Genomic DNA, 23,684 nt, shown 5'->3' with positions numbered 1-23,684 from the left:
TTGATGCTTGGGCTCAGAAAGTCCAAAAGTTACCAGAATAGCCACCAAATAAATTTTTTTCTTTGCTTATTTGTGTATGGATCGTATCAGCACTATTGGCCACAGTATTTACCCAAAAGGTAACAATCAGTTATTACCCACTTTCATTCACAATTCACTGTTTCCAAGATGGAGACTCCTCTCCTGTAACTGCAGTTGTCACACTATCTAGGAGATGTAGGGAGTATTTATCCATACCCATTACCAGATGACCATACAGTGTACATTTTCCTTTCTCATTAATAACTCCAAGTCATTATGTCCCTATTACATTATTAAGCTTCTAAATTTAATTTCAGCATGTCAGTATGGACAAATGTTAGACTTAATACCAATTAACTCCTGTTAGTACCTTTTGCAGACAGTAACACATGGTTGTGGAAGAAGATAGTATTTTCACTGGAACAGGGGTCATAACATGACCTTGGTAACTTTAAAAGTTTCCAAAATCTTCAAGGAATGGAATCTGCCAAGTTCTAAGGTTAAATTCTCTCATCAAGGAGAAGATATGGAGCAAGATAGGAACTGAGAATTTTTAGAAGTTCTCAGGTTGCTTTGTCATCCTTCCAATTCTCCTTTTCCAACTCTCCATCCATTATTATGGGATTAAACCACGTGAAGAAATGAGTTGGAAAAGCCTGGAGGATAACTTGAAGCTCTTCTTGGCCTCTGGAAAATTTTGAAATCCAACCTATTTACTTACACCACAGCTTGTATAACACTTTGGCTGCATTTCCTTCTCTGCTTTGTTTTGTTTGTGTTACTAAGAATATTTGCATGAAAACAGGATATTTGTTTATTAAGAGTTCATCTTCTCCTGCTGTGTATTCCCCACTTTAAGTAGTCATATTCCTTAGGATTTATTAGCAGAAGGAGACCATAAATCCTGTCTCCCATAAATGTTCCTAACAATAAAGTGAAAAAAAAACTAAAATGAAATAGGGAGATTCAGGGAGAAGAAAGAGTAAGTCAGAAAAAGAGATTAGATGATACATACTATAAGCATAACTTGTGTTTCTCAAAGCCACATCCTAGCATGTTTCCCAAGTAGTGTAAACTTTTCTTTAATATTTTTATCTATTCTTCATTATCAAACAATCATTCTTCAAATCAGGCAGACATATTAAAATCCTACCTTGCCATCAGAAATCGAGTGAATAACTCCCCTTCGGCCCTTTTCATTCTACTGATTGCCTCTGAAAAGAATGGCAGTCTATGAGAAGAATCTGCAACATGGGAAAGAAGTATTTATGTTGTCTGCACAGTCAGCACCTTAGAAATGGAGTATCAGAAGAAAACACAAAAGCAAGATAAACTTAGGACTAAGTAAGTCACAAGTAGTCTTGGGCTTAGCATTGTTCTGTCTTCTCATTTATCAGAGAATAAGAATATGGTTTGCATTTCCAAGATGGACTAGATTGATAGATTCTCACATGACTAAACATGTTTACAATTTTGAGGGCTTTTTTTAGTGCTACAATCTGCAAAGATCTACAAGTAGTTGGCTACAGAAAATGAGTGAGGAGCTATTCTGAAATGCTACGCAATAACCCAGAACATTAACATAAACAACATACACAAAAGATTTCTACTCACCCTTTGCAGGATAAAAATTCAGATTACATGCAGTTGCTAACAATTTTCAGAGCAAGGCATTTATAATCTGTGGATATTTTTCTTCCTGATAGAAATCTAAGAAAGGGGGGGAAGTGTATATATATACATTAAAAAAAAAAAAAAAAAAAAAAAAAAAAAAAAAAAAAGGATTGGGAATGATTTTACCATTCTGGTATACAGTATAATCAGTACCATAGGATCATATCTTCAGAGACAGTAAGCAAACAAAAGTCACCTAAAAATAGGATAAATACGCCCTTTTGGAAATCAGATCATAACCCTCCTTAGGTATTAAAGTGCATCTACACTAGTCTCAGCATAAAGCCAAGGAATCACTTGTTACACTTAATGAGCTATTGCTCACTGTGCAGTCCCTAAATGAATTATTTTTATTGGTTTGACATTAAAATTACATGTCAGTAGTATTGTTTTCTCTTTTATTTCTCTTTCTCAAAGCACTGCTTAGTTATAGCTAAAGTTGGATGCAAAGTGATATATCCTCCTAGGATTAAACCACGTATTTTCAATAACATAGAGGTGAATTCAGCAGCTACGCAAAAGGCCAGACATAAAACTATGTCAGTTAAAACCCTGCACAGTACGATGATTTTGACAAGAGAAAATAAGAAACTGAAAGAGAAGTCATTTACCTTGTAGCCCAAACATATCTGTGACTTTCTTGGCAACAGTTTCATGCAACATTCTTCAGCTACTTCAGGACTATCTGAAGTGTTACAATGGATCATGTCCCAAATTCTACAGCATGCTCATCTCTGACAGTGACCAGAACTAAACATGAACTTCACCTTAGATAGATACAAATGTATCCATTCTCTAGAAAAAGCCAATTGCTAACAATGGGCTTAAGTCCTGAAATGATGAAACCTCGATCCTTTGGTCCCCCTGCACAAAGAACATATCACAATTCCCAGAAAATGAATTATTTTATAATAAATAAATAAATAAATAAATAATACAGAAGCTGTGTGAAATGAACATTTTCAAAAGCAATCTTGGCTGGGAGCTCAGTGCAGGAAATAACATTCTTCACTTTCTTGTGAATTATAAATATTAGGAATTAATAGAACTTTCACAAAGCACAAGGTAGGGGACCATTTAAACAAACAAAAATAAAAAAAAGAAAAAAAGAAAAAACAACTTGGAAATAAACAACTATTTAATTGGATCAGTATGACAAGAAATGCAACTATAACCAATGGTCCAGAGACATGTCATGACATTCAGCATCATGCCGACTCCTTCCTATATGTTCAGTCAATCATTAAATGGTCTTGATGTGACACAAATATCTAAGAACACCTTCCATTTGCTTTCATCAGGAGGGCCAAGCACAAGATTTCTATTGACAGTTCCTACCTTTAGTGATTTTCTATGTTCTGTAGGACAGATGTGAAGAGGTATAGGCCAGAAGAATACAAATTGCTTGAAATTTAATTGGAGACTTGACTATCTGCCAGACCACTCTAGAATCAGTAAGAAATCAAAAGGTCTTAAATCACATAGGCTTTAAATCATGTGGAGTTTACATTTATAATAAAACATGTATTTTATACATTTTTATATAAAACTTTCAAGCCAGATACTCTCTAAAACAAAATTATTCCTGTGATTAGATGTGCAGATTTTTAATGGTATTGGAATTTGAACATAGGAAGTCATAGCACTATTCCAAAACTGTGAAGATCAAATTTTAGACAATAAATAAATAAATAGCAAAAAGCCAATCTCAGATACCTGCTATAAGACTTCTAATTCCAGATTCATACTACTAAAATACAATGGACTTACATCGACAAATAATGAGACTCCACAAGTTTCTCCATGGACAAAGGTCTAAAGAACTTGAACAATCCTTGTTTAGGATAATCTCAGCTTTACAACACTTGTTATTTTCCACAAAGTGCTAACTATTACGTCTGATGCATCTTGTTGGAAATTTGGGATCTGCACGTCTTATGTTAAAGAATATTTGGATATTTCATATTTTTCTTGGACTCACATTCATTTTTGCCTTGGTGAGAGAATGAGGAGAAATTTGAAAAGATTTTTAGACATCTCAGTTCTCAAATCAGTGTTGAATGTTTTCTCACTACTTGACTCCAGCAAAATGAGGTCAACATAGTTCACACAGACTTGGAAGTAGGGACAGTATTTTATTCCAGGAAGATTAACTGTCACCTCAACCAAAGAAAGCAGATTCCTTTGTACTGTGACATGAGCTATAAAGATTATAGCTATGACATAGGCCAAGTTGTAAAGACACTTTTTTGACTTGACACTCACTCACTACCTCTGGATCAGTGTCAGGGTGTCAGTACATTAAGTCCAGATGATACAGCAGAAACTGCTTGTATAGATATCTATTCATGTGTGGCATCCCACTAAGTTCAGTGGAACTGTGCATTGAATATGAGATCAGTGCAAGAACAGAGATTTGACCTCAAGAATCTTGTGGCAGCAAGGTTGTCTAATTCCATATTTTATAAAGAGGTGTGAACACCTATACAGCTACATAAAAGCATAAATATTAAACTGACAACAGAAGCAATAAAACAACAGTAAGGCTAGTAAATTTAAGTAGTCAGTAGAAAAACAGCAGTATTGGATGCAGTAACCAAATACCATATATGTAGCTATTGGAAACCATGAGCCATATCAGGAAGCAATGGCAGCCTCATCCATAAGACATATTTATACTACTAGTTTTCTATGTTTGTATTATTTTCCTGTACCATTAGCTACTGGCTAATTCAAGTGCATTGCATCTTTATACACACTAGCCTTTTTTTACTATATTAATTAATTAAATATATTAATCATATATTAATTAAATATTACTTTATCTAAGTGCAGTGGCACCCAAACCAGTTAGGATTTTCTCCTGTATAGACAGGCCTCAAAGTGTCTACAAATGTTTGGCAATAAAAGGGTTGGTCAAAGAAACAGCCATGATGTTGAATGCTCATTTAACTGAGAAAAAGTTGTAGTGGTGTTGCTACCTATATATTTACCCACCACAGAGAGCTGTTCATGATGATCAGGTAGACACAGTCCAAATTCCCCTGCAAAGACTAAGTCTTAATTTACTACAATTTTGTGAGTGCCTGCCACTTGGCAAGTTCTATTTCATAGGAAAAAAAATATTGTTTCTTACAAATATGACAATATATTGCATATAGTCATCAGCAGATGTTTATCAGAACTCAGTGATCTCTTCATGCAAATAATCAATATGTATGTGTCTCTTCATCTGAAACAGCATTTCAGCAAATAATTCCTCAAGGTAAGCAAAGTTCATTTAGTAGCCAGATGAGGAAACCTGAGTTTTCCCATGTAAAAGAGGACTTGTTTCTGTTTTGTTTATATGAGATACGAGACCAAGTGAAATATACAGTTATTCTTAGAATTTCCTAATGTTTGGAAACACTGTTTGCAGTGTTTGGAGACATTTTCTGCAACATGTACCTAACGGAGGCAAAATCAGATTCTACAAAAAACAGTCACATAAAATAAAGCAACTTACATTTTTCTACAAATGTTTTTTTCCTGAATCTTGCAAAGCACTGGCAAAATAGAAACAGATAAACTGGAGGGATTCTTTTCAAGAAAGATTTTCTTCTTTAAGACATCTTCAAGGTAGTTTATTAATCAACATCCAAAATTATGTAGAAATATGTAATCTCAGAAGTTGAAGCTAGAACTTCAACTGTAACAGTGGTTTCTAGAAATAAGCACCTACACCTACATTACTGCGTACTGCAGACCATTAGGAAAAGCATTTAAGCCTGAAAAGTCTGTGTCTCACTCCAATTTATAGGAGGAAGAAGAGGTTCTTTGGTATATGTATAGCTGGCATGAGATTAAGAAACAATATTGGTCAAACCAGTTTATTACAAGTCTTAATCGGAGAGATGGGGAAGGAAAGGCAGGTGATAGAAAACAAGAAAGAAACAAGAATTGCATAAAGTAGGGGTACTCACCAGCAGGATCCAGCGGCAGTCCCATTGCAAGTCATTCCAATGATCCGAGGCAAAAGCATAGTGGGGGAGAGCAGCAACAGCGTGGCCAGCCTTGGGCAGCAAGCAGGTAGCAGGAACAAGATGCAGGGTAATTTCAAGAGCATGAAGCAGTATTCAGGTAGCAGGTCCAAGAGAGTCCATCAGTAAGCAGGACTTCTGTAGCGAGGGATCTGATGGTAGACGCCTTCACAGAATCACAGAATGATTCTTGTTCTTCTTGTTCTTCTTCAGCACACAGGCATCACATTGTGAGAAATCTGATGTCAGAAACCTTCTCGTTCTTCTTCAGCACACAGGTCTCAGGCTATGAGGAATCTGTTGTCACAAACCTAACTTCATGGTTGCTGAAACCTCTTTTATATTCCTTTTTCCCTGCCTATGTGACATCTCTGGGTGCTTGGTTAAGAGTCATGTGCAGCACCACAAGATGGTCATCTTCCTCGAGAGAAGCCCACACAAAAGATTGCTTCCTGGCCATTCATCTGCAGCTTCTCTCTCTCTCCTGGCCTTGTCCATCTGTGTCCCTCAGACAAAGGATTTCTCAACCTTTGACCAGGACTTGCTTGGACTTGTTCATCTGTGCCCTTCAGTAGGCTTTGAGTCAATGGTATAAAAGAATAATCTCTTATTACATATCTCTTAGTCTTAGTCTGCCACTAAGGACCCAAATTCCAGGCAGTAAGCATCTGATGGGCAACTCTTTGGGGCTTTCTTATGTTAACATTTGTTTGTCTGTATGTTTATTAAACTCCAGATCAGACAGATACCAGGTCTGGTAGTCCTACAGCATCTGGAACACATCAGCAGCAATGCTGCTGCGTATCTTCCAGCATAGTATCATCTGAAAGGAATCCAGCTCACATAGTCCAAAATCACTTGTCAGTGCATACCAAAGCAAGGTAAGTGGGGACAACTGCAAGACCTTGTTCAAAAGTACACATCTGTGCACAGCTAAGACATGGAGGTAGATGGTCCCTATGTGTGTTCTTTGATGAACACACTGCAACACAGACTGGTAGAGCTCACAGAACATTTCCTACAGGTTTTCGGTCTATTTAAGAAATAATCAAAATTAATAATCATAATAACAGATCATATGAATAAAAAACTAAGGCATTACTCCTTCCCTGTGATACACATTTTCCACATACCAATTTGTCAATCAAAAACAGGCTTGCTACTTAAAAGAAAATGGAAGCAAGATATAGGCTAAAAACCTATGAAATGAATAAACTGACCAGATTAGCAATTTTTCTGTTAAGTTACAATGACATTACAGAAAAGTCTAAGAAATCCTACCCTAAGCACTTTCTTTGAAGATACTTTAAAACTGATGCAGTGTGCTGGCTCCAGCGTTATGGTGGGAGTCCACATATTTATCTTGATTTACTTAATCAGGAATAAAAAAACCTTGCATTGAAGTAGTTTGATGTAATGATGTAGGCTGTCTTCCTCTGAACATTAGTATGTAAAATGAAATGTAACTTTTTTTTAATTAAAAAAATTCTTCATATGCTCTTTTCCGTAAAATATAAACATCTGCTTAAGATCCCGATACAGTAACACAATATGTGCAGCTTTCACAGTTATGAATAAACACTTTTTAAAACACAATACTGTAAAATCTGTTCCTCCTCCATTTGCCTGCCAAATTCAGAGTTCAAAAATGTCTGATCTGGGTTCACTAATCTGTTTTTGGCTCGCTTGTATCTCTTAGGAGCTGCAAAGGTGGAGGGAGACAGACATGGGTGGTACTACTCCATCATCTCACAAGTTAGTGAGCACTGGCACACACGTGTCAGATCCAGAACACATTGTGCTTCCCACTGCCAGCCATAGAAAAAGGTGTTGGAGGCAGCAAAGTCACACTGAGGCCATGACCAAAGCAACAGAGCTCAGACAGAGGACCCATTTGAGGAAATAAATGTATCTGTGCAGCTCAAGACTCCTGTGAATTTTGTTTGGTAAGCAAGACTCACAAGCACTAATTAGGTCTGGTGTCAAATCCTTAACTGAAAATATCTTTGATCTGACATGCTGTGATCAATTATACCCACCAATGACACCATTCGAGGACTTAACAGGCATGAAAAGATTATTTCCAACATATGACATTTTATGAAAAAGAATGGCTACAACATACAATTATAGCCTGGAATCCCATTAGATAGAACTAGCAGCTGTGTTTTAACAGCTTTCTGTTCAGGCTACACAGAACTGAAATGAAAATCTTGCAATACTTCTTCAGGCCTATCCTAAGGATTTAGTTTGTACTACTCTCTTTTCAGAAATAGGCAGATGAAGGCAAAATAAAACTGTAAATTTATTGTGCATGCACAAGAAACAAAAGGAAAACTTCCATAGAGAATTTACTTATTTACATGCTAGTCCCAGACTACAAATGTCTTTAACAGACTTTTAATACTTCCCCTGTCATCTGAAGATAGGAACCAAGTTTATGGAACTACTTTAAAATTCTACTTTAGAGTTATTCATGATAGCTTAATTTACAGTGGTTTAGCCAGTGATATTTCTGTACACTATTTCATGCATTGAAGTTGTCCGTCAAGGTAAATGAATAGAAAGATATTTTATTTTATCTTTCATATCAGCTTACCTTGTGAATATCACAGTATTCTGGCAGCCATTCTGAAAAGTATCACCTTGTATCTGAGAGGCATTTAGTCTGAATGCATTTTGTTCCTGTCTGGTAAATCAGTTATGATTAGATTTACTTATTATGAGTTATGCAGTTATCAGGTCTTTATAAAAGGCCAACCTCCCCAAACCTGATGCTTTTCCAGGGGATGTTCCTTTCTTTATTCTGTTCCATTTCATTCTCTTGTTTCATTTTCTCCTGATGGAAGACTCTGCCAAATATTTCAAAGTCCTTTTTGGCAAGTAGTAAAATAATTTGGATGGAGTATACTGCAATTAGAATTTTTTGGCAGGTTCCAAATTTTGGATGCTGATGAGAAGAGTATCAGTTTTAGTGTTCATGACCAGTTCATTATTTCAGATAATTTCCTGTCACAAAGCACAATTGCTACAGACTGTGTTTGCTTAGAAAATCAGCAAGGAGACATATCACAATTTCTATGGTTTTTTTTCCCCAAGTGCTGATAACATTAAATAACTCTGTTTTTCTCATTCCATCTGTCTCTTGCTCAAGCTTAACTCATAAAATCTTATTTTTCTTCTCAACCTTCTGTGTCAGAAAAGTGTTTCTTACTCTCCAGAATGTAATATCATGTCGCTTATTATACAATCAAAAGTTTTAAAACACATGGAGTGATGCATTTGCATTTCTGTCATTAGAGGCCAAATTCAATTATTCTCTCTTTTGCTTGGCTTTGCCACCACAAAAAAATCACATGCATCCCACTAAAACACATTTTTGGGTGGTGGGGTTTTGAGGGCAAGGGCTGTGACCATATGCATGTTTGTGCACTCCAGAAGCCATGCAACATTTTTACTGGATCCTGTTCTAGATTTCTGTCAGCGCTTCCTTTATACATCCTTGTTTTGATACAGATTACAAACTGCTCATGAAGAAATCTATCCTTGACTGAAAGACTATTTTGTTGGGATGGTGGTGTTAAGTACCAGGCTAGAAGATCTGGTCTTTCTAGACCCTAAGATTACAAAGAAAACATACTTTGCGAGAGTTCAGAAACATTTTACCAGATAAAGATTTGTTTTCTCTGTGCTTAACAGTAAAAGCATTAGGCAAGCTGTTTGCTGGAGTTTGTATTTTCCCTACATCACTTTTCCAATGAAAAATTCCAATGAAACCATCAGTAACAGACCACAACGCAAGACATGCCATTATACACATTTTTTTTTTTCTCTGTGCAGGAAAAATCCTAATGGTTGGTGTTATTTCATGCTCACAGACTTAGTTATCACCGTATGAGACAAAAATTCATAAAACTAAATCACGAACAGAGCGCACTGAAGTGAAAGAAGGGTCACTATCCATGTCTTCATGGTCAGAGAGGGCTGTTTTTCTTAAAAGATATTTAAATTTCACTACTTGAAAACAAAATTGCATTTACCTATAAAAGCATCCTCAGTTTCTCACTGCCATCCCAAGTACATGCCATTTTTCTTCCCACAGACAGAGCTGTACCTGAACAGACCATAATTACATTTAAATTAGCAAAGAGACATGGTGGTTAATGCATTAAGTTTCACCAATTTGGTTTCAGAAATCGAATTCATATTTCATAAGTTCAAGGCTAGTGATAAGCCGAAGAACAGAAGTTCACTGTTGAAAATGCTACTTAAGCTCACAAGAGGCCAGAATACAGTTGAGAGAATTGCACTGAATTCAGGTTTCTGGAAGCAGTAATCAAGAGTCACGCATTGCAGGGAGAGCCATCCACATGGCCTCTTGTGGTACTGTTTTCATTAGTATTGTAAATAATTTGATATGAGTGATCTTGGCAACATCAGTGGCTGAGTACTGCAGAAGCTGCATAATAAAGTATTGATGATTTGCAGAAACCTTTGAGTATTTATATCTTCAGCAGACCATCAAATCCAAGAAACACTTTGGTCAGTTAATAATTATCTTGGGAAGAAAACTAGTAGTGTCATTGTCAAGGATTCTACATTCTATCAAATGACTTAAATCAGCTTTCATTAGTTGGGGTGACAGATGTGCTCAAAAGTTATGTAGAATTTACATTATTTCTAAAAGGGAATTGTGACTTATTATCAATCTTTACTGTTTTCATCACCTTGGCCATACCAGCTATTTATGTCAATCTCAGTAACTGGTTACATGTACATGCAGCTGCAGTACAAGAAAGCTTATGAATCCTGTTCATTTTATTTGTTGTAACAGTGTTCTAATCTTGAGTAGCTGTCAGTTTCCTAGATCTCTAATTAGCTTCATCGTGCATGATAAACAGGAAAAAATCCATATCTTTAAAATAAACATTCATTAGGGATAAGCTGTAAAAGCTTTCTTGTTTAAATGAAGATAGACCAAGCTCTTAGAGAAATCCATGAGAGCTACACATTGGACACCTGCAAGGATCTGAGCCTCTGTTCTCTGCACTGAGACTGAGCTCCTGGTATTCCATTCCTTCTTGCAACGTACTGACAGAGTTAGAAGAAAAGCTGGAATTGCAGCTTTCTTTTTTGTGTCATTCTTCTTAAATCCAAGACCAAGTACTTAATTAAAACAACATTATATTAACACATCCATATTTCAACTAAATAAAAAGGAATCCTTCACATACATAAACTAGTTATTAATAGGAACTAGAAGTTCAAAGCACAAACAACAGCATATTCCCCAAGATGACTAATTCTCCTGAAGACTGAAGGTAAAGCCTAAAATGTAGCTTCCTCCAGTAAATAGTAAACAAGTATGTTATACCTTTGTTTTATTTCATAAGCACGTAAAACAACAGAGGTCATTTCTAGTGCTTACCTCATACCTCAAGGAAAAGTATTTCCTTCTGCACAGAGTATTCTACACTTAGCATACTGAACCTAGCAAAAGAAAAAAAAAAAAAATAAGTCCACCATCTTAATGATTACAATTACAAAAAGAAAAATAAAGGGCTAAATGCTTGTTCAATGAAATTTGTGGCATCAGCAAAGCCTGATGTCAAACTCAAAATGGTTCAAAAGCAAGCTTTTGAAGCGAAGTGGGGGAATAAGTGATTAGATATCATCGGTCTATTGAAAAACAGACGATAATGTTACAACAAGTGACTTTTTTGAGTTAATTCTGAAACGTTGCATCTTTGTTTAGCTAACAACAACAACAAAAAAACAACTATGTAAGAATTCTGTCCATCTGCATCAAGCAAACTACATGGTCCTCTTTCCAAAACAATGAATGAACTGAGTTCTGCTAAATGGAGAATAAAAGAAGTATTTCTGTTCACACGTAGATAGGAGATGGCATGAGCAGTTAAGATATTTTAGAGACAAGATTTTTTAAATGGAAAAATAAGCTGAAATTGAAGGTGAGCCTTTATGTCTCTATGTCCTTATGTTCCTATTAAAACTGTCACACCATTGGCTTTTCCTCAGTTTCCCTAGTTATCTGGATGAAGATTCCTGGCAAACACGAGATCAGAGTTAACAGTACCAAGACTGCTAATGAGGAGCTTCCACATCCATTCAGGAAGTGGATGGAGGAACTGGGAACATATATGTAGGAACTGCCTTGGAGAGCTACTGGGGGTTATATACAGCCACTTTTCTGGAATAACAAAGAGAATCCACTGTGACAAATACCCAGAGATTCTTGGGCCAGCAAATAATTCCTGGGGCTATTTCCTATTTCAGTGTATTTTTGGATTGTGGATGATAGGCTGGCATCAACAATTGCCAGCTGAACTAAGCTGAGCTAAGAACTTCCTTCTAAAGGAAAACAAGCCAGTAATACTGCAGTGCAGATTTCTGAGGCCTACATCACTCTTCCGTAGTGTTTCTGCTCTGGAATGGTCTTATCTTGAACAGAGCTGAGATTTAATTATTGAGTTGAAAACTCCCTATAATTATAAGCCTGAAGAACAGATGAACTTATTTGATTTACACCATATGAAGACAAAACCCTGGGCCAGATTAGATAGCTTAGTTTACAAATAATAAATGAGATCATTTGACCCAGAAATATTTGGTTAAAAGTTTGTACAAGTTTGTCTATCATATGGAAAATGTACACAAACACACAGAAACATAAAAAGCACCTTCCTGTGTGTTTTCAAAGGCTTTTCAAAAGCATGCACTTCACACAAATATTGAATCCCTTTGAGCTTGCATAAATAAAACTTGTAATATTATTGAAAAGTACCTACAGAACACTCTAAGAAAACACTGCAAGTTATTACAACTTTTGCTATCTTAAATGATCTAATGGTCACCCACAAATTGGGCAACTGGTTACTTAATATACATCATGTGATTTTTCATTTTCTTGATTAGATTAAGCAAATCTGAGCCAGGGGCTCAAAATGTGCTTTTCATGAGTGTTCATATGAACAAAAAGGTACTTTCACTAATATTCACAGAAGGAAAATAAGAGCCCCAGGTCAGGAAATCACTAAAGCATGTGTTTAATTCCATCCCTCCTTAAGAAAGGAGCTACGCATACAATTAAGTCACATTGCTTTACCGCTGTCTGAATAGGGCTGCTTTTCTGAAACAGAACCAACAAAGAGACTGCCACAGTTCAATCTTCTTTAAATACTTAAGACAGTTTACAGAAAGTGAAGACTTCTGATTTATTTCAAAGGCCACTGCCTTTTAAAAGCAACTGATTTTGCATTTTTCTAACTTCTACTAGTTTGTATTCAGTTAACACATGCTTTCATCCCTCTGTCCTTAAATTCTGATCTCCTAGTGTGTCAAAATACAGTTAATAGAATAGCCACCACATGTTTAATTACACAAAATTTGTGTTTTCAAGTTGGATTCAAAAATGATTGGAGCTAATAGAATGATTTAATTGATTTCAATGTGAGTTGAATGAAGAACTGATAGTTTAATTCCAGACACCTTAACATTCTCTCTGTGGTGCTGATCCAGCTCTCAGTAAAGTCAACGAGAGGATTTGAGTTGGGATTTGGATCATACCTCTGTTCTCCTAGGAGTCAAATTTCCTTTGTCAATTTGCACACGCACATATACTCAGATCTAAATGAAAACAAATGTTTGGCAACCTGTGTCACAAAGTCCAAATCTGTATCTGTATATTTGGGCCAAACCAAAATTTTTACGCTTGACAAAAACATCATTATGCTGATCTGGTTTTGTTTTTTTTGCTTACTAACAATTGTTTAACTATAAATCCTTTTTTTTCCTTTTCTGTTTTTTTTTTTTTTTTTTTTTTTTTTTTAAATACAGTGACAGAAGAGTACAGTTAGAGAAAGTGAGAAGGGATTTCTATGCAAAACTCCATGTTCTGGCTTGTCATAACTTTGACAAAAATAATCCTCTCAGACTAGAAATTTCCATGCTTGGTCTCCATCAAGGGTAATTCTATCTTAGCCAAGTATGAAGAAATTTGGTTCAGCTCCCTCCCAGTTTCCAAAATATAAAAGATTTCTCATTTAGGATTCATTCTATGCTCAAAACAAAAGAGATGTGGGCCAGCTTCCCAGAGGTGAGGAGCTCTTGCAGTTCTCATTGGCATTACTGTTGCTAAAATCAGCTTCTGTGTTTTTAAAATGTGAGTACCAAGGGGATTATGGAATACAGACTTGAACACAATGACCAAATCGGGGCCTTAGTTAGCATGGTCATGGAAAATAAAAATGTTCTTCGTGTGCTGAAAGAATCATGCTAACATAGCAGTTTTCATGGTAGCATGTAAGGACAGGAACAACATAAATACTGGGGAAGACTGAGATGAAAAAGTATGTAGATCTTGCAAATTTTAAGTTTCATACTTAAAACAACTAAGGAAGCTTTTTCTACTATGTGGAGTAGAAAGTTTTCAATTTATACAGTCAATGTCTCCAGACAGTACAGAACTCTAAACCTACAGACCATCTTGAAAAGGAATCCTTAGATCCAGGGACAGTAACTGTTCCAGCCCTTGTATTTTCCCCCAGAGCAGTGCAAAAATTCTCCAGTATCGGGGCTGGAAGATCATTTCTATGTGGTCCTCCCCTTTAAGTACTGTCTCAGAGTATTAAATACCTGTCCAGATCATTCTGCAATGTATGGAGAATGCATACATTCTCCAGTATGTGAGAATGTATGCATACATTCTCACATGTATGTGAGAATACATGTGAGGCAGTTATTTACCCTTGTACCACTCTACTTTTTCCTAAATGAAAGAAATACCTTCAGATTATTTGTCTAACCAGGTTCTCAAGATATCAGATAATCACCTTAAATCAGTGTGATAAGGACGTAGGAAATAAATATTGAAAAACAGTACCTAAGAATCATTGAAGATGCACCAAAAAAAAAAATAAAAAATACCACAAGCTTGACCAAGTAAGAATCAAATTCCTGTGATCTCAAAGCTGTTTGCTTTGTTAAACTCATCAGTTTTGTTAAACTCATCAGTAATCTGAGTCTTTTGCCTTTTTTTTTTTTTTAATTAAACTCAGAATTTGCAGAGCCTGAGAAATCCTTTAAGTAATAACAATGAAATCATAAGTTTGTAGTGACAATTTGAAATAGTATTAATGGATAGTATAGTTATCAAGAAGCTGCTTAGTAAATAAATGCATCTCAAAATGTAAAGGAGTTATAAAACATCTTCAAGCATTAAAGAAACCTAAGATTAGCAAGGCAGTGAGTAAATAAATGCATCTCAAAATGTAAAGGAGTTATAAAACATCTTCAAGCATTAAAGAAACCTAAGATTAGCAAGGCAGTGAGGTAGAAAAAGTCAGGGCAAATGAGAAGCACCAGTGAAGAATCTGGTACATGGCACTGAACAAAGTGTAATTTCTGTACAGGTTTTCCTTCTGACCTGTGGCAAAACAATTAATTTCTGAGTTATTTTGTCTGTTCTGGTTACTGGTCACTCTTCACTACAATAGGACTTCATCCCAATTAGACTTTCAAAACATTACTCAAGGAAAAGTATTAGGATAGAAAGACTAAATTGACTAACATCAAGCCCCTAATTTGAGATCAAAAAGAAAGGAATGCTACCACCCAGGACAGAAATTAACTGTAATCTGAAGGTCATCTTCATCTAGACAGAGAAAATAATATAGATCACATCAGATTTCCATAGTTTGCCTGGCTACTTACAATTTACAAAAGAAAACTGGGTCAGTGAAACAGCTCACAAGCCTACTGTGGCATTTATCTACTTTGATTGTTTCATATGCCTTGCTGCTGCTTTTAATGTCATGAAGTGAAAAAACAAAAAGCAAACAAAGTAGAAGAGAATAATGCATAAATTCCTCTAGAAATAAATAGACCTCAAATTAGAGAGCAGCAGTAGCCACTTCCAAACGGACAGACCAGTAAAAGCTAGTATGCTGTAAGAGTCCCAAGTGATTATATATGTCAAAAAGCCTGAATGATTTGTTCATTCATCTCCAGGCAGGTATTGACAACAGCTCATTCTAAAGGTGAGGCCACATATTGTGTTGACGACTTATATTTAATACTCACAACAAACACATCTGTCCTCTGGCTGTCAAGGTTGTTTTCAAATGTCTAGTTTTTCCATACTGACCACTTGTCTCAAAAAGCCAAAATATACAATTGGGAAGAAGAAGAGGAAAGCCTTTGTCCGGAAACAGTTTTGGAAATCTGTGTTAGCACTGTGAAGATTTTATTTTTCTTCAAAACCTGAGTACCTTGATTACAAAATCCCCTATCATCTACCAAGACAGATGTATAACATTAGCCTATCCACCAACTAATATTTATAAGTTTTTTTGTTTGTTTGCTTTTTTTTTTTTTTTTTTTTTTTAAACTGTGTGTTGAAGAACTACTCTCACAACAGCCAGTAGAGCTCAATTTATTTATTTTTAAGTTCTGTGCCACAGTCTCACAGCACTGGAGGCTCTGTCTCTGAAAACACAAGACTAAACATATAAAATCTATCAGAGAAACTTCAGATTAGTACATTTGACAGAACAGAAGGACAAGTCTTCAAGTTGCTTTACTTAGCAAGATTTGGAAGAAATGCACTGACTGTACATTCTCTACCCTCATTATATTCTTGGAGTTTTGACTTCCTCTGTTACTCCCTAGCCACAGATAGGTATCTAAACATAGGGAAGGCAGACTGTTTTCACAGCTGCTATTACCGTGTTATACCTATGTACTGCAGGCCACACAGGGGGAGAACAGTCATTTGACTATTAAAATAATAAGATGTAGTTTAAATCAACGGACTTTAATTGTGCTCCTTAACATTCAGTTTTCTACCTAGGAAAAATGTTGCTATGAAAAGGAGAGTAGGTTTCTTTGAGGAGACAGAACAGAAAAGAATGCAAGCCACCAACACTTTGAAGCCCTTTGGCTGTACTAGAAAGCACCTACATGACTGTGTGTTTCTAAACCTATCGTTGCCTTTCAGAACCTAATCACCTGGTGGGGCAATGTGACACCTCAGAAATGTAATTTCCTCCTCCTGAAAACCACTAAGGAGATAAAATAATAAGAGTCCAAAATGTAAAACTTTCATCAAAACACCATCCCAAACCCAAACAAATACTCTGAAGCATTTTTTTAAAATTGCAGAACAAGACACTTATATTTAGTATAGGTCTCAGTATATTACTAGTAACACCACAGTTTTACTTCACTATCCATTGCTGGCTCTGATTGGTCAATGCAATTGTCCAGTGGCCTAAAAAGTAACTTTCTTCCCTTTATAAGTGCAGGTTGGGAACATAAGAAAATAGTCCTGTAATCGGTATGCCTGTTGGTAAGGCCAGAGGACGTGACAAGGACTCTGAAATATTTAAGAATTCATTGTCCAAATCTGCAACTTTTGGAAATTCATGTAGGTCCATTACAATGAATGGAGTTTTGCCAATAGGCCAAATGATGACATGCCTAGTAGAACAAAAGAAATCCAGCATTGGTTAGCATTTTTATTGTTCTAACTCTTTTGCAGATTTAGAAAATTCAAGACAATGCCTTAAAATATCCCTACCAGTTATTATTCCAAGACCAATGGTTTCTTAATAATACAGGCAAAATGTGTCTGGAATTTAGAAAAACAGTGTATTACCACAGTGTATTATCCAACAACAAAACAACCAAAAAACTATGTTGCATATCCAGAACAAAAAATAAAATAAAATCATGGCTGTTAGAAAACAAGAAAAAGTACATCATAAAAAAGAAAATACTACTAAGACTAAAAATCTATAAAGTAACACTGACCTTTTTATATACCTCATAAACAGCACAGAAATATTCCTGCTTCTGCCAAACGTTTCACTTTGCAATGGCGTTCCAGATTTTCATTAGCATCATAGCCACTCAAACTGATAGCCATTTGCTCATATTTGTTTCTCTCTTTTTCGTCTAGGAAAAAAACAAAAACACCCCACAGGTCTGTGCTACATTGTTATGACATCTCTTGATTGTTAAACAGCAAAGGGATGACAATACTCAGGTCTGGGATGTGCCCAAATTAGAAATGCAAGCTCAAGCTTAGATATTGGAAAAGGCTGGATTTGGAATAAGATCTTTCCTCAAAACCAAATGTTGCAAAAGTACCATTTACCTTCCAAACTGGGCAGCACCCAGGAGGTCATTAGTGATATTAGCATCACTTCCTTCACAAACAGGCTTCAACAAATACAGCAATTAAACAAATACGAGCTTATTTTTATTTAGTTTTTTCGAGTTGAGTCTGGTAAGGCAATCAAGCACGAGGAGTCAAGATGGTTGGTTTTGCAACAAATACTCTCCCTTAGGAATACAGCAATAGGAGAGGCCTCAGATGCTACTGAATTCAGTTGCTTCTCATCACAGGGAACCTTGGCATAATGCATTTTTTGTAATTGGTTTCCAATCTATCTTAAAAATAAGTAAAGGAGGAGATAGTTCTTTCTATCACACCAGTGGTACTGAGTTTCATATGTTTCATGAATCATAGGAGCACCAGTCAGGATTTATGCCAGACCTCTGTGGTAGGCTCCAAATTGATTTTCACCAACTATAAAGCACTTTATTTTCCCATTGTTGGGAGGTTTTTTTGTTCTTTTTTTTTTTGTTGTTGTTTTTTGTTGTTGTTGTTGCATTTTTTTTGCCCCCCAGAGTGGTTAAGCCACACAAGTCTCTGGATTTGTTTGTTTTTATTCCCCCTCCAACTCTGAATCTATTAAAAATGCTCTGTAGATGAGCAGAAATGAAAATCTCTGAGCAGCAATACTTCAGGCCCTGACTCAGGGAAGTATTTAAACACACATCAACTTTAAACCTTGTTTAAGGTGCTTCTTCAGAGCTGGCACCTCTTGTAAGAACAGTGCACACATGTGTTGGCAAACAAGGATAGCATTTAAGGCCCTCTTGAACATAACTTGAAGAATAAGTATGTGTGTTTTATGAGAATAATCTGGTTATTCTCAGAAGACTTTAGTGGAATATTTGACAACTGAAAATTAAAACAGTTTAAATTGCTTGCTAATCATATTCTTTCTTTAAAAATAATAAAAAAAAAACCAGTTCAAATCTATTAAAAATATTTATTTCTCTACTACAATAGGAAAACAAAAGCCTTTCATTAGATTTGTAATATAGAACAGGAATTTATGCTGCTGTGTAGGCCACAGAAAAAAGGTACTGACTGTGTAAGTCTCAGACTTGGATTCTGAAATTACCTATCCCAAAAATTCAGAACTGTTGGATCCAGTACCCACAACCAATTAGAAGAATCAGCTTCTTAATATCTACACTGTTAGATTTTGAAATGATAGTAATAGCTACATTTTATCATAAGACATTTTGATACATAAAAAGTTTCAGAACAAGAAAAGCAGTTAGCTAAAATTGATGCTGCTATGTAAGAATGTAAAAGAGTGTGTGGAATGAAATCCTCACCAAATATTGTCTCAGCTGCTTTGGAGTACACTTTGCAATCACAGTACCCGATTCCTCATCAGAAATGTTCAACACCTCAGGAGTTTGGGTCCTGTTACAAAAGAAACAGTTTGAAGGAACTGGAAATGAAAATAATCTTTGTAGCAGATCACGTGGACATCATAAGCTCACTGTTAGAAAATACTGGAAATTAATAAAAGGAAAGCAGAATGATTCCTTTGTATAAAGCACGCTAACATTCAGGAAGGATTAGGCCAGAAGATAGGAAACACCACTTACAGAACAATGAAGACAGGAATAATCAAGTTGAATTGAAAAGTGGAGTTTTAAAAGAATGAACTTCATTTGTTGGATGCCTAAGTAAAAGGCATGGACTCCATAATACCATATAAATTTATCCTGGTCAGTAATTTATTTTAACAACTCCACATGACTCAGTAGTGGAATAAATCCTATGATGTGGTTAGATATGAAAAGCATTATTATTTTAATATTAAGTATAATTGTGATTACCTGTATTTTCAGTTTCTTCACAAGAGCAGTCATAATCAGTTTAGTCCCAAATTTGGCACGTGTCGGCATGTGATTTTATTATTTAACTCCACACTCCTAAAGTTCACAAAGAATAAACCTGATGAAGTACACATGCATTTTAACAAGTAAAAGGGACAAATGAATTCATTGTCTAATGAAGTAGTTTTATAATATCTAGACATAGGCTGAACCAAGCTGCAAGCTATTAAAACAAATCATACAGGCTTTAATTACAACCCAAATCTGCGTTATTAGAATAATAAAATGACTCTAAAATAAATATTATGGAAGTCATGTTGTCCCTACAAATGAGCGCAGCATGAGACAGGGATGCAATAAAACACTCTAACTTTAACATATTGTATGAAACAATGTGGCATCCCACAGAGCCAAAAAAACAAGAGTAACTCTGGCCTTTCATAACTACAGGCAAAATTATCCTTTCCTGCAATTCGTCTTTTTTGGCCACATCCACCAGACTTGCAGAATTCTTTAGCACTATGGGAATCTATGAGTGCAGAGGACAGAGCATGGGGGCAGTTCTAGCAGCTCATTCAGACTTGCTGTACACATTGATCTTCCTGTCTGCACGCCCTCCACTTCTAAAAATTTAGGTTAATCTCCCAGAGAGGAGTAGGCAGGGAGAGTTACAAATTTCAAGACTTCAAGGTGATGATGGCTCACTCCCTGCCAGGTGCTGAGTGCTTTCCAACTCCCACCAACCCAATTGCCAACAGAAGTCACACTGCATGCTGAGCATGTCACACTGCATACTGCCATGGAGGTGAGCTTTGCTTGCACACCTGCAGTGAGGTGATGGAGTTGGTGCACAGCAGTATAAGCCAGCTGGGTTTCATCTCATATTCCCTGGGGAGGAGCATTGCTGAGAGTCCCTGCAGATCTCCAGTTCTGGGGGACGTCAAGTCACAGTGATGTTAGAAGCCAGATGCTGTGATACAGAGTGAGGGACTTGTTCAGCTCCACTGTGAAAATAGTCTCAGTTTAAACAATAAATTCTGGCATTAGTACGGCAGTAAAATACAACAGAGAAGTCATTCTTGAGATTATCCATGCAAAGAACATTATTCATATGACATTCGTATATGAGATTTGGGAGGGTCAGCCATAAGTGGTTTTGTTTTTTTCTGGACAACTGCTGATCTCCAAATACATGATCTGGTATAATTTCTTAAAATAATCTGCTATTTTAGAATACTTGATATGTGATTATGACACTTATGATCTACTGCAGAGCCTATATGTTAAAGCTGGCAAAGTACAGAAATATTTTAACCACAGTATTTGCTGCCATTTCCTATATCATCACATCACACATTGATTCTGACAACAGAAAGATGACATGGGCACTGAAACAGTTGAATTTAAACAGAAGGTCATAGTTCTTATTTAAACATGTATATCCCAGAGACTGAGATAAAACAGATACAGGATTCTATTCCCCTCCTCTCTAATCCAGGCTGGGAGATTTCCAAATCCTTTAGACAAATCAAGAAGATGAAGACAACTCCTCAGGAGAAGTTATTTATTTACAGATATAATTTGCTGAACATTCTGATAAATCCCACAGGTTACCAGATCATTTCTAGGTTTCTGACTGCTGACCCTGAGCACGAGGTCTAACAGACTGTTACCCACTATTCATCTTTGACTGTCACCAAGTACCAAAAGTACTCTATTGCCCTATCTCATTGGTGCAGCAAAAAAAAAATCCTGAACACCTTCTGTACTGGTGTTTTCACTGTAGGATATACCGTCCCCTAACTGTTCAAAGTGTTTATGTTATATTCCACAGCCACATCAGCTCCTATACCTGCAGGGATTCTCCATAGAGATTGCTATGGAGCAGTCTCAGCATTTTGCCAAAGCCCCCTGCTCAGCCATCAAAGAAAAGCATTTATCACACATAAAATAAAGTACATGGAAAATGCACTCCAACTAGAGTAGAATGTGAAGTCTTTTAGAGTATTCACTATAAGTATTGCAATCTTAGAATACAAATTCTAAGATTGACCTACAATTGAGATGAGTCCCCAGATACTAAGACTCTCTGCCTGGTTCCAACTTGGATCTTTGTTAGATCCTCACAATGTGATTGTCTCTTCCTGGGTCTGAACCATTACCTACACCCACTTCTCCTTCCATCCCCAAAACTTGTCTGTTGGATAGGGAGAAAGCTCCTCCTGCTCCAAGCAGAAATGAGGATTTAATCCCCCAATCTTGCCTGTTTTTGCCTTCTGCCTCCTCAGAGTTGCAAGCAAGCTTGCTTAGTTCCTTCTTCTTGCTGGGACTTAAGACAGGGATGTTGATCTGTCTGTGTCACTGCACAATACCACTCTCAGTGGTCAGTCTCTCTCCGATTTCTGCCTGCTTCTCAGCCTGGTGATTTCACAATCTGACTACCTGTTCAAAAAGTTAATCAAGTTAGGCACACTCACATCCATGACACCCTACTCTTCCTGTAGATCCCTAAGGGACTTCATCACAACTGAAGGACAGTATGTACAAGAAAAGAAAAAGAAGGTGAGAGACTAAAAATATTAAAGTCTGTATAACAGGTGAGTCAAATATCCAAGAAAAATTGATATATTATATCAATTATATGATAATGGTCCAAAAGCTATACACTGTAATACAGTTACATTCCATATCTTTATTTTCATTGGGGAATATTGATTTTATCTGTATTAAAGTGTAAATATGTAACAGGACTGTTAAAAAAAAAAAGAAAAAAGAAAAATAGATTGACATTTATTCGCTCTAAAAGCATGAACATTTTTGAAGTTTCACTGAATATACAATGATTAGGCAGAAGGGGATAATTAAAATATTTGAAGTTCTTAATTTCAAGGAGTAATCGAAGACTGAATGTTTAACAGACCACTCTTACACTTGTACTCAGGTACATAAAAGAATGGCTCACAAAATTAACGAGCCCCAGCTTTCATTCAGTGTGACCTGATTAGATTTTTTTTTTCCTTTTACAAGTACCATTGTGGTCATATGACATGATAAGACACTAATTTTTCACTTGAAAGAAATCAAATAATTCCAAAATACTCAAATATTATACATCAATACATTTAAATTACCTTACTTAGTAATGATAGTAGAGAAGCTTGAACACTTGGGCACCTTCACTGTACTGTGCCAGCTTTTGAAATTTGCTCAGCAGTAATTGACTACATGAATCATCCTTTACTGTGCAAAGTCAAACTAGTTACCCCAAACAACAAGTGACCGCTTATACTAACAAGGCAGCGTAGCAAGTCATTACACCTCTTAATTACTAACTTCCATGCCTCTGTTTCTGTACATTTGCATTTATTTCACCCACAACTGTCAAAACTATATGACAGATAAAGAACAAGTTCACCAACATTAGCAGTCTTTCCTCTAGCTCTGAGGTTAACTTAAGGGGACAAAGTTCAATGCATTGATCAGTAAGCTCAACAATGGATGGGAGTAAAAGCCATCTGCATGCAAGCAGAGCACATAGCAGAACTCCATTTCTAGGGGCAGCTTGCCAAAACTGAAATGCGTAAATTAATTCCCATGTGAGGAGTTAGTAGGGAGTAGCAAGGGTATGGTAAATTCACACTGTTGTTCCCTGTGCATTCACTTTTTTAACGTAGAAAAATCTAATTGAGTACAATCTTAGAACACATTTAATCTAATGGTTATGGCACTCTCCTAGAAGGGGAGATATCAAATTTCAGCTAGGGACTGTAACATGGGTTTCCTCCCTCCATGCGACTGTTCCAAAATGTTGAAATAAAAACCGTCTTTGTGTGAAATGTAGTCATGCTCTGCATGTGCCTGCCAGATGAAATCCTGAGGTAGGGTGCATAAAGTACCTAAACTGAGCACAGAGAGCCTTCTGCATACATAGGCACCAATTAGAGGCAGTGGCCTCCAACT

At 36.3% G+C, this 23,684-nt stretch overlaps 1 long non-coding RNA gene across 1 annotated transcript in view; it reads right to left on the bottom strand.

Moving 5' to 3' along the window:
* Positions 1–20,759, bottom strand: part of LOC107313578 (uncharacterized) — a 156,104-nt gene extending 135,345 nt beyond the window's left edge. Inside the window, exons 1-12 of the long non-coding RNA XR_014945381.1 lie at positions 20,549–20,759; positions 19,725–19,820; positions 19,212–19,302; positions 17,547–17,690; positions 11,143–11,204; positions 9,755–9,828; positions 8,314–8,403; positions 5,658–6,747; positions 3,034–3,140; positions 2,307–2,559; positions 1,636–1,731; positions 1,175–1,265 (exon numbers count right to left, since the gene is read on the bottom strand). This is a non-coding gene — a long non-coding RNA (uncharacterized LOC107313578). The remainder of the gene's footprint in view (positions 1–1,174; positions 1,266–1,635; positions 1,732–2,306; positions 2,560–3,033; positions 3,141–5,657; positions 6,748–8,313; positions 8,404–9,754; positions 9,829–11,142; positions 11,205–17,546; positions 17,691–19,211; positions 19,303–19,724; positions 19,821–20,548) is intronic.
* Between the last annotated feature and the right edge of the window lie 2,925 nt (positions 20,760–23,684).

Source organism: Coturnix japonica, chromosome 4 (genome assembly GCF_054131305.1).
Source record: "Coturnix japonica strain WE chromosome 4, WE-NBRP24, whole genome shotgun sequence".
Taxonomy (NCBI): domain Eukaryota; kingdom Metazoa; phylum Chordata; class Aves; order Galliformes; family Phasianidae; genus Coturnix; species Coturnix japonica.
The sequence above is the reverse complement of the archived record's forward strand: the minus strand, read 5'-3'. Positions and strand labels throughout refer to the sequence as shown.